General features: G+C 34.1%; 1 protein-coding gene across 6 annotated transcripts in view; it reads left to right on the forward strand.

Moving 5' to 3' along the window:
- brun (trafficking protein particle complex subunit brun) overlaps positions 1 to 21,215 on the forward strand; it is a 595,546-nt gene that overhangs the window by 398,973 nt on the left and 175,358 nt on the right. The window lies entirely within an intron of this gene.

Below are 21,215 nucleotides of genomic sequence, written 5' to 3' on the forward strand. Positions count from 1 at the left end.
AAGAAACATACCTAGACCACGACACCATAGAGGAATCTACCTAGACCACGAAAACCATGGAGGAATCCACCTAGACCACGAAAACCATGGAGAAACATATCCATACATCGAAAACCACGGAGGACTATACCTGGACCACGAAAACCATGAAGAAACATGTCTAGACATTGAAAACCATGGAGGAATATACCTAGACATCGAAACCTATGGAGGAATTATCCTAGACCACGAAAACCCGAGAGAAACATACCTGGACCTCAAAAACTGTGCAGTCGTCGACCTCGACAGCGAAAACCATGAAGAAACATACCTAGACCACGAAAACCATGAAGGAATATATCTTTACATCGAAAATCATGGAGGAATATACCTGGACCACGAAAACCATGGAGAAACATGTCTAGACATAGAAAACCATGGAGGAACATACCTAGACCACGAAAACCCGAGAGAAACATACCTGGACATCGAAAACTGTAGAGCCGTCGACCTCAACTGCGAAAACCATGAAGAAACATACATAGACCACGAAACCATAGAGGAATCTACCTAGACCACGAAAACCATGGAGGAATCCACCTAGACCACGAAAACCATGGAGAAATATATCTTTACATCGAAAATCATGGAGGAATATACCTGGACCACGAAAACCATGGAGAAACATGTCTAGACATAGAAAACCATGGAGGAACATACCTAGACATCGAAATCCATGGAGGAATCATCCTAGACCACGAAAACCCGAGAGAAACATACCTGGACATCGAAAACTGTAGAGCCGTCGACCTCGACTGCGAAAACCATGAAGGAATCTACTTAGACCACGAAAACCATGGAGAAATATATCTTTACATCGAAAATCATGGAGGAATATACCTGGACCACGAAAACCATGGAAAAACATGTCTAGACATAGAAAACCATGGAGGAACATACCTAGACATCGAAATCCATGGAGGAATTATCCTAGACCACGAAAACCCGAGAGAAACATACCTGGACATCAAAAACTGTGGAGCCGTTGACCTCGACTGCGAAAACTATGAAGAAACATACCTAGACCACGAAAACCTTGGAGGAATCTATCTAGACCACGAAAACCATGGAAAAACATATCCATACATCGAAAACCACGGAGGAATATACCTGGACCACGAAAACCACGGAGGAATATACCTGGACAACGAAAACCATGAAGAAACATGACTAGACATTGAAAACCATGGAGGAATATGCCTAGACAGCAAAACCCACGGAGGAATTATCCTAGACCACGAAAACTATGGAGAAACATACTCGGACATCGAAAACTGTGGAGCCATCGCCCTCGACCGCGAAAACCATGAAGAAACATGCCTAGTCCACGAAAACCATGGAGGAATATATCTAGATATCAAGAAATATGGAGAAATTCACGTGGACATTCAAAACCATGGAGGAATATACCTAGGCGTTAAAAACTATGGAGAAATATACCTGGATATCCGAAACTATGGAGAAATACACCTGGACATCAGAAACCATGGAGGAATATACCTAGACATCGAAACCCATAGAGAAATTATCCTAGACCACGAAAACCATGGAGAAACATACCTTAGACATCGAAAACTGTGGAGCCGTCGACCTCAACCGCGATAACCATGAAGAAACATACTTAGACCACGAAAACCATGGAGAAACATACCTGGATATCGAAAACTGTGGAGCCGTCGACCTCGAACGCGAAAGCCATGGAGGAATATACCTAGACATCAAGAATAATAGAGAAATACACTTGGACATTAAAAACTATGGAGAAATACACTCTCACATCAGAAACCATGGAGGAATATACCTAGACATCGAAATCCATGGAGGAATTATCCGAGACCACGAAAACCATGGAGAAACATACCTGGACATCGAAAACTAAGGAGCCGTCGACCCAGACCTTGAAAACCATGAAAAAACATACTTAGACGACGAAAGCCATGGAGGAATATATCCGGACATAAAATACTACAGGGTCGTCGACCTAGACATACTCGAAAAATCCAGCTTCGACCAGGATTTTATATTTTTTTATTTTTATTATTTATTATTTAATTTTATTTTCATTATTATATTTTTTCATTTTATTATATTATTATTATATTATATTATATATTGTATAATATAATATATATATTCCATTATACATTAATTATAATAAAATATTTATTATAATATATTTTATTATTTATTAATAAATAAAATATATATTATATAATAATACGAGTTATGCGTAAGCCAGGAGCTGGTATTGCCCCCGCTGTCCGCACATTCTCTGTCTCTCTCGCTCGGCGACGCGCAAGAGAGGGCGTAGCCGCGTTCAGCGTACTGTGTGACAGGAGAGTCGAGAAATGTATACCAGGCCTGCAAAGGCCGTAAGTCCGAACGTAAACATGCTCAACTTACGCCTCTCTGTCTCTAAGAAATGAAATTTATCGTAAAGCGTTCGGTCTCAATTCTTTAAAGAGACATATCTCGGGAATGGCTGAATGGATTTACTTCCAACAAAGACCAATGGAAAGGGAAAAATCGAAAAAAAATTCTCACCAATTTTTAGATTTTTTAATAATATGGTTTGTCCGCAAGCGCCGTTTGAAAACTCTGTGACGTCAAAAATCGGCATATTCGCGTATATAAGAGTGCGGCAGGGCTCGCGCTGGCTTTTTCTTTACGCGCTGCTGATTTTCCTTTTAATACTTGGCGTCGAGCCGCTACCGCGTCTCTTGAAATAATTGGCACACGTGCTGCGACACAAAAATATCAAAGTTTGAAGGTATTCGCTCCATACCGCAGTAATACAAACTTTAATACTATTTGAAAAGAAATACTTTAAAACTTGCTGAACAAAGTTCCATTACATATTACCATAAAGATAGGGGGTGATACTTAGCACATATACTTATCCACAGAAATTTCCAAATTCGCAGGTATCTGCTGCAATTCAATGTATCTGCGCAATGAGTTTGGAAGACAGTAATTTCAAATCCATCCATAAATGAGCAACTGAAAACTTTTGTAATGAATTTTTCACTTCATATTTATGTTACCGTGCGAGTCAAAAAATAAAATGAATGGCACAGTATATAAATTTTATAGTTTGCAGATTTTTGCTGTATTTCAATGATCCAAATCTATAGTATTAGAGTGGAAAGTTGTTAAAAGTCATGATGTTACATTGAAATGACATAGCGCACATAACATTCAGAAATTCTGTAGGTTTCCATGATGTTGGCAGGTATTATACTTAATCGCATCGAAAACTGAGCAACTGTACACTTATCGTAATGAATGTTTTCACCAATAATTCCACATTTGCAGTTTGCAGAATAGGAATACTCAACATACACGTCATTTCATAAGTATTGTTGTCAATATTTGTGTTTGCCTACCGCATTCCGAAGATTCAACTGTTCATATTATCAGCAAAAAAAGCATCCAAAGACTTTTTGGAACAAGTTTCAAAATTTATTACTCGACAGACCAGGTGGAAAAAGAATAACTACACTTATATCAAGACCAGAATCTGTTTTGAGAATCTGTTGTACAAAATGTGCGATTGATGATCATAATTGGAAACCTCTTGAATCACGTTACCACAATCAGCATGAAGAAATAGTAGAAAATCCTAGGACACACATATTAGGCAACCAATTAATAATATGCATCGATCCGCTGCAAACCGATGGAGTCAAAACAAGGATCGGAAAGAGCAGAGCCATAGTTAAAAAAAAAAAAGACAGCGCAATTGAAAGAGAACAGAAATCAAAATTGTTTCATGTATCTGTGCATTAGTTTCTGAAGACAGTAATTTCAGATCTATTCAGAAATAAGTAGGTGAAGACTTTAGTAATGAATATCTTCGTTAATATATTCCAGTCGGAACCAAAAAGTTAAAAGATTGGCATACCTGCTATTTCACAGAAATATCAAAGTTCATAGGTACTTGCTACGTACCAGTTATACAGACTTTGGTGCTATAGGGAAAAACACTTCAAAATTACATGAACCACATTTTTGAAACTTATTATGACACATTAAAAAAAAAAGTGACAGATACGATGCATGTTGAAGCAAGCAAAATGCTGTAATTTTGTATGTCTCCATGGTTATCCGCAGACAAAATATTTGATCACATCCAAAAATGATCAGTTGTAGACTTACAGACATGAATTTTTCAACCCACAATGCCAATCGCAAACATGGTCTGGAAATATTCAATATACATGTCGCTTCATCACTTTGTCGAACTTTAGAGGTGTTCATTGCATTTCGAAGATACAAATTTTGATATCATGAAAATTAAGCACCCAATGACTTATTGAAATAAATTTCCAAATTTATCATGTAACAACTCAAGTGAATATATCTGTGCATTTACATGGCCCAAAGATTTTTAAAAACTTGGGTGTATGAACAAGCAATCATGAAGGCTTTTTGTTATAAATATTTCAAATTATCTTGTTGAAATTAATATAAAAAAATAGAAATACGAATATCTCTCGTATTGTCTGGAGAACAAATAGAAATTGGTATGACAATATACACTGTAAGCTAAGGAGGTGGAAAAAAGGGACCGGTGAACACAGCCAAACTAAATGAAAGAAATTATGACAACAATACATTGAATTACTTGACCAAAGTTTTTTGAAATTTATTTGAATTCGTTTACACACAACCATCCACCTCTTTAATGTAATTACACAACATAGAATTTCTGTTTGGAAAGAACATTTTAGAGGTTGTAATGAACGAACGTTTTTTTTCTCATTGTTATTATTATTATTATTCAACACTAATTAGTCACGTCATTAATAATATCGATTCCTTCCACTTTTCAATAACCACTTTTATTTTTCTACACTCTGCACGCAACAGCACTCCGGCGGTCATAACCTCAAACGTTAACATGACGCGAAATCTCGCAAATTTGCTATATATGTATATATTACGATATCGAAGTAGAACAGATAATTCTTAATTTTCACGACACACATTATTCACGTTTTCACTTCTCAACATTTTACTCACTCTCAGTACACTGTATGAGATCAATTAATCCACTTTTGAGGTTTTATTTATTATCGATATTATTGTCGTGAATTGGGCTCGAAACTTATTGAAACTTCTTTTATGAAAAAAATAAAATTGATTATATCCACTGCTATTTCCAATAATGTTTTATTTATTTAAACGAAATTTGCAAATCTTGCACCGTTGATCCACGGGGCTACGATCGCAATCACTTTATAATAACATAACAGACGATAACAGACGGTATACAAGAAAACATTGAGGACTATCAGAAACTTTCTCATCGGCGATTGGTCGAGACGAATAGATTCTCACCGGTGATTGGTTATGATGGGCATCAAGAAGCCCTTGTATGTATCGGTCTGAACCCATATACGGATACGTCAGCTGCGTAAATGTGTTGGTACTTTTTGCATAATCTTGAGCCCGTGCAAAGTTTTTTCTCAGCAATTACGCCACCGATCATGCTGATTTTGGGCGCAATCGAAAGAGAATTTCTTAATTAGCTGAAAGTTCAATTTTCAAATTGCGACATAACTCCTGAGCTTCGCAATTCAAGAAAATGACATGTCGATTTTACCCCCACCACCGCGAATCGTTTTATTCAGAGATAATATAGTCTCGGCGAGAGCCTCGGGCCAGCAGACGACAGGGCTATCAATGTACTTGTCCCGAGACTCTGCCGAGTCTCTTGATAATCAAATTGCAATATTTATCTCATAATCAGTTATCTTCTCCAAGGTATCAAAATTTGTTTCGATATGCTTGGTACAAAAGGGGTTTACAAGCGATAAAACTGAAGAATTTGTCAACCCTGTCAAATTTTCTTTCGGACAATCATCGAGACCTCAATGTGATGTTCAAGGTTGTGAGAAATTGGCAATAATAAGATGTTCGTGGTGTAAGAAATTACTTTGCTTACAACACTTTTTTGATGAATACCATTACTGCACGGACTATAAAAACTAATAATAATCTGAAAACTATATTAACTTATTATGATGGTAGTTGAATATGTATTTTTGAGTTTGAACACATTCCAATAATATATATAAGTTGTCGTGCTACCGTACAACAATATAATTAAGAATAAAAATGTTTTAATAATGATATAAGGTATTACGACGAAAGGGGTGATTTACCACCTTAAAAGCGAATTTTTCCGAAAAACCCCGAAACACGTATCGACTAATTTTTCGACCTCTACAAAATGCAGTTGGTACCGTTCGAATCGGAAGAATAGTTTTTATGGTACAGAATAAAATTTTCGAATTAGAGGTTGTTCACCCCTTAAAAACCCTTTCCTCTAAAAAGTCTTGGGCGCGTTTTCGATGATTTATCAATATAAATATTTTAGCGTTGGTTTCATTCGAATACATAAAGCGCTTATATGCAAAACTGAGAAACCACCCCGTGAGGTGCCCATCTTCGGGGGTTGTTTTCACCCCGTTAAACCGTTTATGGGCCGATAAGAAAAAATACGTATCTCTTAGTTTTCGATGTACTACAACATATATAAATTTGATCAAAATCGGAGGGGTCGACCTCCCTATGTTTCCTTGTAAGTTTTGGATGCGATTAAGTATAAACTTGGAAATCGATGCCTCATTCTTCTTATTTGATTCGAACAGCTAAATCAATTGAAAAAAATTCCATCTAATTTACGTGCAGCGTTAAAATTTATTATATCAATTCGAGGCCAAGTATTTTCTAATGAATTGAAAAAAGTTACCACTTGAGTTACGTGCAGCACTAAAATTTATGATATCAATCAGTGGACAAGTATTTTATTAGTAACTCCAAATTTTGACATTATTAAATTGTTCTAAGAAGCTTTTAAATCCAAAAAAAATCACATGAAAGCTAGTCATTCGTTACTCTATGGTGGCAAAGACTTATAAGAAAATCGATTTTTCTCAGACTTTCAGGATCCTTGGTATTATTCACAAAATTCAACGTCGATTGGATCGATACAAATTATGTTTAAATAAGTGTTAAAAGTACTTGTCCGGCCCATCACTTTCCGTTTAAATTGTTTATTCAAATAAAAATCAGGGCTTGTCTAGAACTGATGGTTCACAAGTCACAAGTATTCATGCAGAGGGAATTGAGAGAATTATCTTCAAGTAATTTTTACTTAGTTGCACTAATTCAATAAAAAACGGAAACAAATTATTCCGCAATATACAAGGGATTTTATTCTGCATCGATAAATGAAACAAATTGTACATAATATATATGTTCAAGCTTCCAAAATAACTCTCCAGTTTATATTCAATGATGTCAATTTTTACTTCCTACTTATTCTTCCAGCGAACGAATTCCATACGGAATAAGAACTAACCTATACTATTATTAAAAGCATTAAACTAATAATGAATCGCATTTCAACAAATTTTTAACCAGATTCTGCCGTACAATTTCGTTTTTTTATGATTGATTTTTTATTGAATGAATAGTGATGGGCCGGACAAGTACTTTTAACACTTATTTAAACATAATTTGTATCGATCCAATCGACGTTGAATTTTGTGAATAATACCAAGGATCATGAAAGTCTGAGAAAAATCGATTTTCTTATAAGTCTTTGCCACCATAGAGTAACGAATGACTAGCTTTCATGTGATCTTTTTTGGATTTAAAAGCTTCTTAGAACAATTTAATAATGTCAAAATTTGGAGTTACTAATAAAATACTTGTCCACTGATTGATATCATAAATTTTAGTGCTGCACGTAACTCAAGTGGTAACTTTTTTCAATTCATTAGAAAATACTTGGCCTCGAATTGATATAATAAATTTTAATGCTGCACGTAAATTAGATGGAATTTTTTTCAATTGATTTAGCTGTTCGAATCAAATAAGAAGAATGAGGCATCGATTTCCAAGTTTTTTTTTTATGGATGGAATTATCAGCAAACACGATACCATCAATGTACTTGTCCCAACCTTTTTTTCCCTAGGGGAAGTTTATGGTTTGATATCACGTCTTTTTTCGCGAAAGTTCCTTATTTATGTTTTGATGAATATATAATTTTAATTTAAATTGCTATGAATTATTTACGATTTACTGCTTATAACGTTGGTTTCCACGAAAAACGACCTATTTTTCGTCAAAATTGTGCTAAAAATATTTCGTCACAAGTCTGTCCTTGGACTTTGGCGATTTTTTTCCTTGTATTCTAATATGTTTTGTCAAATAAGAACCAAAGAGCATGGTGGAAAGCGGGTTGGAGGCCGAGATATAATTTTCGGCTTATAACGTTGGTTTTCACGAAAAAAGACCTATTTTTCGTCAAAATTGTACTGGAAATATTTCGTCACAGGTCTGTTGTTGGACTTCAGCGATTTTTTTCCTTGTACTCTAATATGTTTTGTCAATTAGGAACCCAAAAGCACGGTGGAAAGCGGGTTGGAGGCCGAGATATGATTTTGGCTTGTAACATCTGATTCGTTGAAAAAAGACTGATACCGCACAATCAGTATACTAGTGAAGAACATTATACACTAATGCTGTAGGATTGTAATATATTTGATATTTTCTTACGGTTCGAAATCATTTTTGTTGTGTGATTTAAGAAGTTTTGTTTACATTTTTTTTGGTATAATGCGAAAACGAGCGATCATCAATGTAATTGTCCAAATTTTTTTTCTCCGAGAAAGGATTTTTACGGCTTGATATCAAATCTTTTTTCTGTGGTAGTTCTAAACCACAAAAAATATTCTTAAATAAGATTTTCTCAAGTTCTCCAATGTTTCTATTGTGATATTTAAAAATAATTCTCCTTTCTCCAATGATTTTCTTTAAGTTTTGTACAATTTATAACAGTTTGATATTCTTCGAATGTTTGAAGTGATATCCTCAATTTTTCAACCATTTCGAACGTGTCTATAATTTTTTGGGATTAAAATCATATTCCGTAAGGTTTTTCAATATTTTGTATCATTGTGGAATTTTCCCCCTTCATTTATAAATTTTGTTTTCATCTGTTTTGATGAAATCATTGTGAATAAAGAAAACATGAAGATTTTTCAATGAAACGAATTTTTCGATTGATTTTCCTTAAAATTTGACAGAAGGAGAAAGAAAAAAATATATATAATGTTCACCAAGTCCACCAGAATTCGCAATTTTCACATATGTTTAATGAATTCTAATGCTAGTTATTTTTATTTCATTAAAAAACGTGCTTCCAAGGACTTTTTGAAGCAATCTTTTCCATTCGTATTATCATTCCCAGAGATAGAAAGTTGACGCACCCACGTCGATGCACAAAATTTTCAAACTCTGCATGTAGCCACCAAGGTTCAACCGGACAAAAGAAAAAGTATGAAGTGCGTCAAGACCAACAGAATTGCTTACTTTTTAATATGAGCATTGCATTTTGAAAACATAACTTCTTATGCCATTCATAAACAGGCCATCGCTGACTTTTTGTATCATTCATCATTATTTTTTATTATTGATTATTATTTATAATCCATTTCCAAATCCTATAATTCATGTATAATTTTTATTATTTGTAGATATCGATATTCCATAATCAAAAAAAGGAAGTACTAATACCTGGCATGCATGTCAATACACAGAATTTTCCAAATTTGCAAGTATTCGCTGCGATTTATTCATCTAAATTTTGGTACAGACAGAAAAAATTACCACCGATTCATAAAATTTATTATGCCAAAACTAAAAGGAAAAAAGACAGCGCACTTGAAAGTGAACAGAACGCATAATTGTTTCATGTATCTCATTCATATATTACAGTTGGAACCAAAAAGTGAAAAGATTGGCACACCTACCGCTTCGCAGGAATATCAAAGTTCATAGGTATTCGCTGCGTACCAGTAATACAAACTTTGGTGCTATGGGGCAAAAAACTTTAAAATTACCCGAACCACATTTTTGAAACTTATTATGGCATATTCAATAAATAAAGTGACAGATACGCTGCATGTTGAAGTAAATCAAATAGTGTAAAAAGTGACAGACAGATACGCTGCATGTTGAAGTAAATCAAATAGTGTAATTTAGTATGTCTCCATGGTTATACACAGACAAAATATTTGATCACATCCAGAAATGATCAGGCGTAGACTCACACACATGAATTTTTTAATCCATAATGTCAATCGTAAACATGGTCTGGAAATACTCAATATACGTGTCGCTTCATCATGTTGTCAAACTTAAGATGTGTTCATTGCATTTGGAAGATACAAATTTTGATATCACGAAAAATAAGCAACCAATGACTTATTGAAATGAATTTCCAAATTCATCATGCAACAATTCAAGTGAATATCTATGTATTTACATGGCCCAAAGATATTTTAAAACTCGTGTTTGTAAACAAGCAATCATGAAAACTTTTTGTTATGAATTTTCCAATTTATTGACATCAATATGAGGAAATAGAAATACGAATGTCACTCGAATTGTCTAGAGAATGAATAGAAATTAGTATGGATACACTGTAAGCTAAGGAGGTGGGAAAAAGGGCCCGGTGAACACGGCCAAACGAAATGAAAGAAAATATGACAATAATACATTGAATTAGACACTTTTACTTGACCGAAGTTTTTCAACATTTATTTGCTTTCATTTACATACAATCACGCATATTTTTTCTATAATGTAATTACACAACATAAAATTTCTGCTTGGAAAGAACGTTTGAGAGGTTATATAATGAGCGAAAGTTTATTTTTCTCACATAACTCCCGTTGAAAATTTTTGAAGAACCAGAACCAGGATGGCAACAAAATTATGTCATAAATAAACGTAAAATATCAAAGAATTTGTACAAGGAGAAATTTCCCAATACTAATATATGTTCTATATAACAAACACTCGCGAACCGATTGCGATGAGCGTAAACTAACCCACATGGTTTTCACAAAACTTACATAACATTTTTTTTTTATAGTCATATAAGAATTTTGAATCGAATTCATACAGCTCGCACTATTTCTCCGAAATTTTATCATTCAGATCGCTGTTGCTATTAATTTGCTTATGCCATCAAAAACTGACAGATGGATGTATTATATATCACGTCAAAGTCACTATATGTCTGGTTTTCGTAATACTGTATGACACCACATACCACTATTTTTAATAAAATAAATACATATTTAACACTTTATTAGATGAAAAATATTTTTTTGTCACCCCGCACTTCGTAATGTCGAAAATCCGTTTGTTATAACATCAATAACTGACGGCTGACTGATGGTCTTGTATATATATTCATAAACTGTATTCCGCTGGAACGGTACAGCAAGTGTCCTGACCAATCACAACTCATTATTTCTGTAGCCGCGATCCCGGGACCCGAGCTTCCATAGAAATGGGTTATAGCTGGCATCAAGAGGCCTTTGATGGTGTTCTGTACAGACACAGTAAATCCATATATGTGTTAGTAACTTTTGCATAATCTTGAGCCCGTGCAAAGTTTTTTCTCAGCAATTACGCCACCGATCGTATTGATTTTGGGCGCAATCGAAAGAGAATTTCTTAATTAGCTGAAAGTTCAATTTTCAAAGTCGTACATAACTCATAGGCTTCGCAATTAAAGAAAATCACATGCCAATTTTACCCCCACCACCGCGAATCGTTTTATTCAGAGAAAGTATAGTCTCGGCGAGAGCCTCGGGCCAGCGGACGACAGGGCTGTCAATGTACTTGTCCCGAGACTCTACCGAGTCTCTTGATGCCTGCCAACATCATGGAAACCTACAGAATTTCTGAATGCTATGTGCGCTATGTCATTTTAATGTAACATCGTGACTTTTAACAACTTTTCACTATAATACTATAGATTTACATAATTGAAATACAGCAAAAATCTGCAAACTATAAAATTTATATACTGTGCCAATCATTTTACTTTTGGACTCTCACCGTAATATAAATATGAAGTGAGCAATTCATTACAAAAGTCCTCAGTTGCTCATTTATGGATGGATTTGAAATTGCTATCTTCCAAACTCATTGCGCAGATGATACATTGAATCACAGCAGATACCTGCGAACTTTGAAATTTCTGTGTATAAGTATATGTGCTAAGTATCACCCCCTATCTTTGATTATAGTAATATGTAATGGAACTTTGTTCAGCAAGTTTTAAAGTGCTTCTTTCCAAATAGTATTGAAGTTTGTATTACTGCGGTATGGAGCAAATACCTTCAAAATTTTATATTTTTGTGTCGCAGCATGTGTACCAATCATTTAAATTTTTTACTCCAACCGCAACGTGTAATCTCAAAAATTTATCACAAACGTCTTCAGCATTTATGAATTCCTAAATTTTCCTTTTTCTATTCTATTCTGAGTTTTTAAATTTCTAAATTTATTTCTAAATTCTCCTGAAATTGTTTTTCTCCAAAACCAATGCAAGTACCTTAAACGTCTTTCAATTCCGCTGCTCTGTTGAATTAAGTACGCTCAGTTTTTTTTGCTTTTTTGAGTATCTAACATAATAAATGTTTCCGGGTGCCTTTTTTTCTGCAACTGTCAAACTGTAGATAATTGGATCTCAACGGCCACTTGCAAACTTTGGAAATATATTTCATCGGGGGCATGTTTCGGATGACACGAAAATGTCTAGATTCAGAATGCAAAAATGACATTTAATAATGGCCAATTCTGTAGGATTTGTTGTGACTTGAATTTGATCTATCTTTCCTCTTTTTCTGTCTTTTTTCTAACGTTATAAGCCGAAAATCATATTTCGGCCTCCAACCCGCTTTCCACCGTGCTCTTTGATTCCTAATTGACAAAGCATACAAGGAAAAAATTCGGCAAAGTCCAAGGATAGACCTATAACGAAATATTTCCAGTTCAATTTTTACGAAAAATAGGTCTTTTTTCGCGGAAACCAACGTTATAAGCCGAAAATCATATCCCGGCCTCCAACCCGCTTGCGACCGTGCTCTTGGGTTTCTGATTGACATAACATATTAGAGTACAAGGAAAAAAATCGCCAAAGTCCCAGAACAGACCTGTGACGAAATATTTCCAGTAAAATTTTTACGAAAAATAGGTCTTTTTTCGTGAAAACCATCTTTATAAGCCGAAAATCATATCCCGGCCACCAACCCGCTTGCGAACGTGTTCTTGGGTTCCTAATTGACAAAACATATTAGAGTATAAGGGAAAAAATCGGCAAAATCCCAGAATAGAGCTGTGACGAAATATTTTCAGTACAATTTTGACGAGAAATAGGTCTTTTTTCGTGAAAACCAACGTTATAAGCCGAAAATCATATCCCGGGCTCCAACCTATTTTCCACCCTGCTATTGGGTTCCTAATTGATAAAACATATTAGAGTACAAGGAAAAAATCGCCAAAGTCCAAGAACAGACCTGTGACGAAATATTTCCAGTACAATTTTGACGAAAAATAGAACTTTTTTCATGGAAACCGACGTTATAAGCTGAAAATCATATCCCGGCCTCCAATCCGCTTGCGACCGTGCTCTTGGGTTTCTAATTGACAAAACATACCTAGGGAAAAAAAAGGTTGGGACAAGTACATTGATGGTCCCTCGTTTGCTGATAATTCCACCCATAAAAAAAACTTTAAAAAAATTTTTTTTTTAATTGTAAAAAAAATTATTTCATAAAAAAAATACAGAACAATTCGAAAAAAATTTTACAAATCTTGAAAAAACGGTATATTAAAAAAAAACTAATCTGCATCTATTTTTTAAAGTGTCAAAAGAATCAAATAACAAGTAAAAAATAATAAACCGAAAAATCGCCCTTGAAATCATTTTGGAAACCGATGCCTCATTCCTCTTATTTGATCCGAACAGCTAAATCAACTGAAAAAAACTCCATCTAATTTACGTGCGGCATTAAAATTTATTATATTAATTCGAGGCCAAGTATTTTCTAATGAATTGAAAAAAGTTACCATTTGAATTACGTGCAGCATTAAAATTTATGATATCAATCAGTGGACAAGTATTTTATTAGTAACTCCAAATTTTGACATTATTAAATTCTTCTAAGAAGCTTTTAAATCCAAAAAAATCACATGAAAGCTAGTCATTTCTTACTCTATGGTGGCAGAGACTTATAAGAAAATCGACTCTTCTCAGACTTTCAGGATCCTCTGGTATTATTCACAAAATTCGATTGGATTGATACAAATTATGTTTAAATATGTGTTAAAAGTACTTGTCCGGCCCATCACTTTCCGTTTAAATTGTTTATCCAAATAAAAGTCAGGGCTTGTCTAGAACTGATGGATAACAAGTATTCATGCAGAGGGAATTGAGAGAATTATCTTGAAGTAATTTTTACTTAATTGCACTAATTTAATAAAAAACGGAAACAAATTATTCCGCAATATAGAAGGGATATTATTGTGCATCGATAAATGAAAAAAATTGTACATAATGTATATGTTCAAACTTCCAAAATAACTCTGCAGTTTACATTCGATGACGGCAATTTTTACTTCCCACTTATTCTTCCAGCGAACGAGTTCCATTCGGAATAAGAACTAACCTATAATATTATTAAGAACATTAAATTAATAATGAATCGCATTTCAACAAACTTTTAACGAGATTCTGCCGTGCCATTTCGTTTTTTTATGATTGATTCTTTATTGAATTAATAGTGATGGGCCGGACAAGTACTTTTAACACATATTTAAACATAATTTGTATCGATCCAATCGACGTCGAATTTTGTGAATAATACCAGAGGATCCTGAAAGTCTGAGAAGAGTCGATTTTCTTATAAGTCTCTGCCACCATAGAGTAAGAAATGACTAGCTTTCATGTGATTTTTTTGGATTTAAAAGCTTCTTAGAAGAATTTAATAATGTCAAAATTTGGAGTTACTAATAAAATACTTGTCCACCGATTGATATCATAAATTTTAATACTGCACGTAATTCAAATGGTAACTTTTTTCAATTCATTAGAAAATACTTGGCCTCGAATTAATATAATAAATTTTAATGCCGCACGTAACATAGATGGAGTTTTTTTCAGTTGATTTAGCTGTTCGAATCAAATAAGAAGAATGAGGCATCGGTTTCCAAAATGATTTCAAGGGCGATTTTTCTGTTTCTTATTTTTTATCTGTTATTTAATTCTTTTGACACTTTAAAAAATAGATGCAGATTAGTTTTTTTTTAATATAACGTTTTTTCAAGATTTGTAAAATTTTTTTCGAATTGTTCTGTATTTTTTTTATGAAATAATTGTTTTTACAATTAAAAAAAAATTTTTTTTAAAGTTTTTTTTATGGGTGGAATTATCAGCAAACGAGGGACCATCAATGTACTTGTCCCAACCTTTTTTTTCCCTAGGGGAAGTTTATGGTTTGATATCACGTCTTTTTTCTCAAAAGATCCTTATTTATGTTCAGATGACTGTAAGATTTTAGTTTAAATTTCTATGAATTGTTTATAATTTTCGGCGTATAACGTTGGTTTTCACGAAAAAAGACCTATTTTTCGTCGAAATTGTACTGAAAATATTTCGATAGAGGTTTAGTCTTGGACTTTTGTGATTTTTCTCCTTGTCTTCTAATATGTTTCGTCCATTGGGAACTTAAGAGCATGGAGCAATGCGTGTTGCGGGCCGAGATATGATTGTCGGCTGATAGCGTTAGGAAAAAGAAAGGAAAAGAGGAAAGATAGATCAAATTCAAGACACAACAAATCCAACAGAATTGGCCCTTTTTAAATGTTGCTTTTGCATTCTGAATCTAGACATTTTCGTGTCATTCAAAACGTGTCCCCGATGAAATATATTTCCAAAGTTTGCAAGTGGCCGCTGAGATCCAATTATCCAGTTTGATAGTTGCTGAAAAAAGGCACCCGGAAACATTTATTATGTCAGAACTCAAAGAAGCAAAAAAAACTGAGCGTACTTAATTCAACAGAGCAACCGAATTCAAAGACGTTTAAGGTATCTGCATTGGTATTGGCGAAAAACAATTTCAGGAGAATTCAGGAATGAATTTAAAAGTTTAAAAACTCAGAATAAAATAGAAAACGGAAAATTTAGGAATTTACAGAAGCTGAAGACGTTTGTGATGAATTTTTGAGATTACATGTTACGGTTGGAGTAAAGAATTTAAATGATTGGCACACATGCTGCGACACAAAAATATGAAAGTTTGGAGGTATTCGCTTCATACCGCAGTAATACAAACTTCAATAGTATTTAAAAAGAAATACTTTAAAACTTGCTAAACCAAGTTCTATTACTCATTCTCATAATCAAAGATAGGGGGTGATACTTAACACACATATTTATGCACAGAAATTTCCGAATTCGCAGGTATCTGCTGCGATTCAATGTATCTGCGCAATAAATTTTGAAGACAGCAATTTAAAATCTATCCATAAATGAGCAACTGAAGACTTCTGTGATGAGTGTTTACTTCATATATATGTTACAGTTAGTTTTAAAAAGTAAAATGCATGACACAGTATATCAATTTTAGAATTCGCAGATTTTTGCTGTATTTCAATAATCCAAATCTATAGTATTATAGAGAAAAGTTGACTTTTCTAATGAATTTTTTACTTCATATTTATGTTGCAGTAAGAGTGAAAAAGTAAAATGAATGGCAAAGTATATAAATTTTATAGTTTGCAGATTTTTGCTGTATTTCAATGATCCAACTCTATATAGTATTATAGTGAAAAGTTGTTCAAAGTCATGATGTTACATTAAAATGACATAGCGCACATAACATTTAGAAATTCTGTAGGTTTCCATGATGTTGGCAGGCATTATTCTCAATCGCGTCCAAAACTGAGCAACTGTAGACATATCGTAATGAATGTTTTCACCAATAATTCCACATTTGCAGTTTGCGGAGTAGGAATACTCAACATACACGTTATTTCATAAGTATTGTTGTCAAAATTTGTGTTTGCCTACCGCATTCCGAAAATTCAACTTTTCATACTATCAGCAAAAAAAACATCCAAAGACTTTTTGGAACAAGTTTCAAAATTTATTACTCGACAGACCAGGTGGAAAAAGTATAACTACACTTATATCAACACCAGAAACTGTTTTGAGAATCAGATATACAAAATGTGCGATTGATGATCATAGTCGGAAATCACTTGAATTATGTTACCACAATCAGCATGAAGAAATATTAGAAAATCATAGGACACATATTAGGAAACCAATTAATAATATGTATCCATCCGCTGCAAACAGATGGAGTCAAAACAAGGATCGGATAGAGCAGAGCCAAACTCAATAGGAAGCAAAATATGGGAATATTCAAAAATAATGATGACACAAGAAATAAATTAGAAAACATTTATTTGATTGGAGTTTCTCACATTATATATACTAACAGTTCTGTATGTTCTTGTTTTATTAAATATCAACCATAATATTTCAGATCGCAAAAAGAAAATTTGACGTTATAGGTTGACGAAAATTTTTTCTTACAACTTCCAGACCTATTTTTGATAAACTGATTTGCCTTATTTATATTATTTACTAACTATGCGAACGTTTGTTACATTTGTCCCGCACTTCGTAACGTCAAACCCCGGCCGGTTTGTTACCACACAGCTATCAAAGGGAACTCGTATATATGAAAACTTCAAAAAGTAAAAAAGGCACGCCAAGTATTAAAAGGTCGTGACCATCGTTTTAAATGATTTTCTATACTCGCATTGTCAATAAATAAATTTTAAAAAATATGAGATCTATTGTAACATATACAGTGAATGAATTACGTTTCCTGTAGGAATTCTGAATTTTGGAAATAAAAAAAAATGAGATCATTTTCTAACGTAGCCAAGTACAGTGAATGAATTAAGGTTCTTGTGGATTTCATTCGTGTACACTTTTAGCCCTAATCCCTCACTTATTCAGAAAAATTTTCCAGCAAACGTCACAGAGCAATAAAGGTTTCTCGAATGATTCTGCAATTATTAAGAGATTATCATCTGTTTTTATGCTAGCTCGGGTTATAAACTTAAAACAGTTTACGCGTACAAGTGCATGCATTGTATCTATACGATGTACTGCACAAATTCATTTTCAACATTACACACAAGCTTGGCGTGCATGGTTTTCAATCGGAAGCTCGGGAAGAGACAATTGTTCAAATTTACTATAAAATCAATAATTAATTAGAATTGTATGAACGAGTGTGAAAAAAACCGATCCCCCAATAAAATAAGAGGGGCCCTGTTATATAATGATTTGGTAAACAATACAGATGGGTGAAATTTGTGGATAAAATTGAACAATTAAACGAACGGGTAAAGAAATGAAATCAATCAATCCCTTTATATGCCTTTATCTTGTACGGATAGATACGGCCATTCTTTCATGCCCATACGCATTTTAATTTATCCACGCGTCACTTTCACTCGTTTGTCCGTACACTCTTTTTTTTACCAAATGGGCAGATGATTGGATGAATTACACAAGTATTGAAATGGATGGACAACGAAGTAAGCTGTGTAAACATTAATTTGAGAAAAGAAAACGCGTTGAATACGAAACACTTGGAGTAATGAATTTATCAGTCAAACTAGTCAAGAATAGATATTTTTCTTTGTGTACACAGCGCGGGATCTCACGTCGAACTACTCAATAAAATAGTTGGATGGAAAAGAGATGGCAAATTAAAAAACAATTACATGAGAGGATCATCAAGTTTTCTTCAAATATATGGACGGATGAGGCATTCCTTCGCCGAGCTTCCGATTGAAAACCATGCACGCCAAGCTTGTGTGTAATGTTGAAAATGAATTTGTGCAGTTCATCGTATAGATACAATGCATGCACTTGTACGCGTAAACTGTTTTAAGTTTATAACCCGAGCTAGCATAAAAACAGATGATAATCTCTTAATAATTGCAGAATCATTCGAGAAACCTTTATTGCTCTGTGACGTTTGCTGGAAAATTTTTCTGAATAAGTGAGGGATTAGGGCTAAAAGTGTACACGAATGAAATCCACAAGAACTTTAATTCATTCACTGTACTTGGCTACGTTAGAAAATGATCTCATTTTTTTTTATTTCCAAAATTCAGAATTCCTACAGGAAACGTAATTCATTCACTGTATATGTTACAATAGATCTCATATTTTTTCACAGTTAAACATTTTTTAAAATTTATTTATTGACAATGCGAGTATAGAAAATCATTTAAAACGACGGTCACGACCTTTTAATACTTGGCGTGCCTTTTTTACTTTTTGAAGTTTTAATATTTACTGATTTCACTTCTTTTTGCGAGACGTGACAACTATATAGGAATCGTATTTCATTCACTATATTTGTCAACTTCAGAAAACGATCTCATTTTTTTTTATATTTTGAAATTTTTTATTGATAATGCAAATATAGAAAATTATTGGAAACTACGGTCGCGACCTTTTAATAATTGGCGTTCTTTTTTTACTTTGTCAATTATTTTTTTTCTGATTTAGCTTATTTTTTAGAGGCGTGACAATATTTACTTAAGAAAAAAAATACATTCCTCGTCTTCGACGAAAATTTTTAAAACGATTTGTTTCAAGTTGAGTGCTTTTCTCTATGTGCCAAAAGCAATCGACACAGCCAATTTTTCTATGTAGACGGACGAAAACTGTGCGGTTATGTTCATGTGAGTTGAAACCTTTTACAAGCAATAATGGTGACGATTTTGATTATGCATTCAGCAAATCGAATTTTCCAATGAAAGATTGGGAAATTCCTATGCAATGGGATGATATTTTCATTTTCTATTCCTTTTTTTTGAAAAGCTCCACTTGTTTACTTGGAAAAATGATTTTTGAAACTATCTTCTTCTCATTCATGGATTCCATGTTGACATGGATACTGTCAATGGTTTGCAGTGTCCAAGGAGATGTTTCCATGGTATTCAATGTCTAAGACCACAGCTTTATGGTTATTGGTGTCCAGTGATATTTTTTCATGTAATCATTCTTCTGTAACGTCTGAACCTGCCTCGTCAATGTAAACTATTAAATCGCAGATCTAGATATCGATAACTATGAGGAAATATATCGTAAACCATTGCACCGTTTACCTAAATATCGGGAAATATAAAATTGTCGAATATATATTGAAAAATACGAAGGCATCCACCTAGACATCGAAAACCCTATAGTCGCCAAACTAGACATCGAAAACTATAGAGCCGACGACCTAGATATCGACAACCTTACAAAAACTCACCACACTATCGGAAACTATGGAGCCGTTGACTTTCATATCAGGAACCATGGACAAATTCACCTTAACATCGGAAACTATGGAGCTATCGACCGGGATAGTGAAAACTATGAAGTCGTCAACCTAATCCACGAAAACAATGGGAAAACATACCTGGACATTGAAAACTACGGAGCCGTTGATCTAGACCTCGAAAAGCATGAAAAAACATACCAGGATGACGAAAGCCATGGAGAAATATACCTAGCCATCGAAAACCATGGAGCTGTCGACGTAGACATCGAAAACAATGGAACCGTCGACCTAGACCACGAAAACCATGGAGAACCATAACCAAACATCGAAAACTATGAAATTGTTGACCTAGCATCAAAAGCCATGACGGAATATACCTGGACCACGAAAACCATGAAGGAACATACGTAGACATTTAAAACTATGAAGAAATATACCTGGACATCCAAAACCATGGAGGAATATACCTAGACATTGAAAAATATGAAGACACATACCTAGACATCGAAAAGTATGGAGTCATCGACCTAGATCACGGAAATGATGAGAACAAAAACTATGGAAACTCAGACCTAGCCATCGAAAAGTGTGGAACCATCAACTTAGACCACGAAAACCATGGAGAAACATACTCAGACATCGAAAACCATGGAGGAATATACCTGAACCACGAAAACCATGATGAAACCTGCCTAGACATTGAAAACCATGGAGGAATATACCTGGACGACGAAAAACATGTAGAAATATACCTGGACCACGAAAACCATGAAGGAACATGATTTTCGTGGACCTTCATACTCGGTCATTGAAAACTGTGGAGCCGTCGACCTCGACTACGAACACCATGAAGAAACATACCTAGACCACGAAAACCATGGAGGATTGTACCTAGACAACGAAAACCATGGAGAAACATATCCATA

This window comes from Venturia canescens, chromosome 2 (assembly GCF_019457755.1).
Source record: "Venturia canescens isolate UGA chromosome 2, ASM1945775v1, whole genome shotgun sequence".
Lineage (NCBI taxonomy): Eukaryota > Metazoa > Arthropoda > Insecta > Hymenoptera > Ichneumonidae > Venturia > Venturia canescens.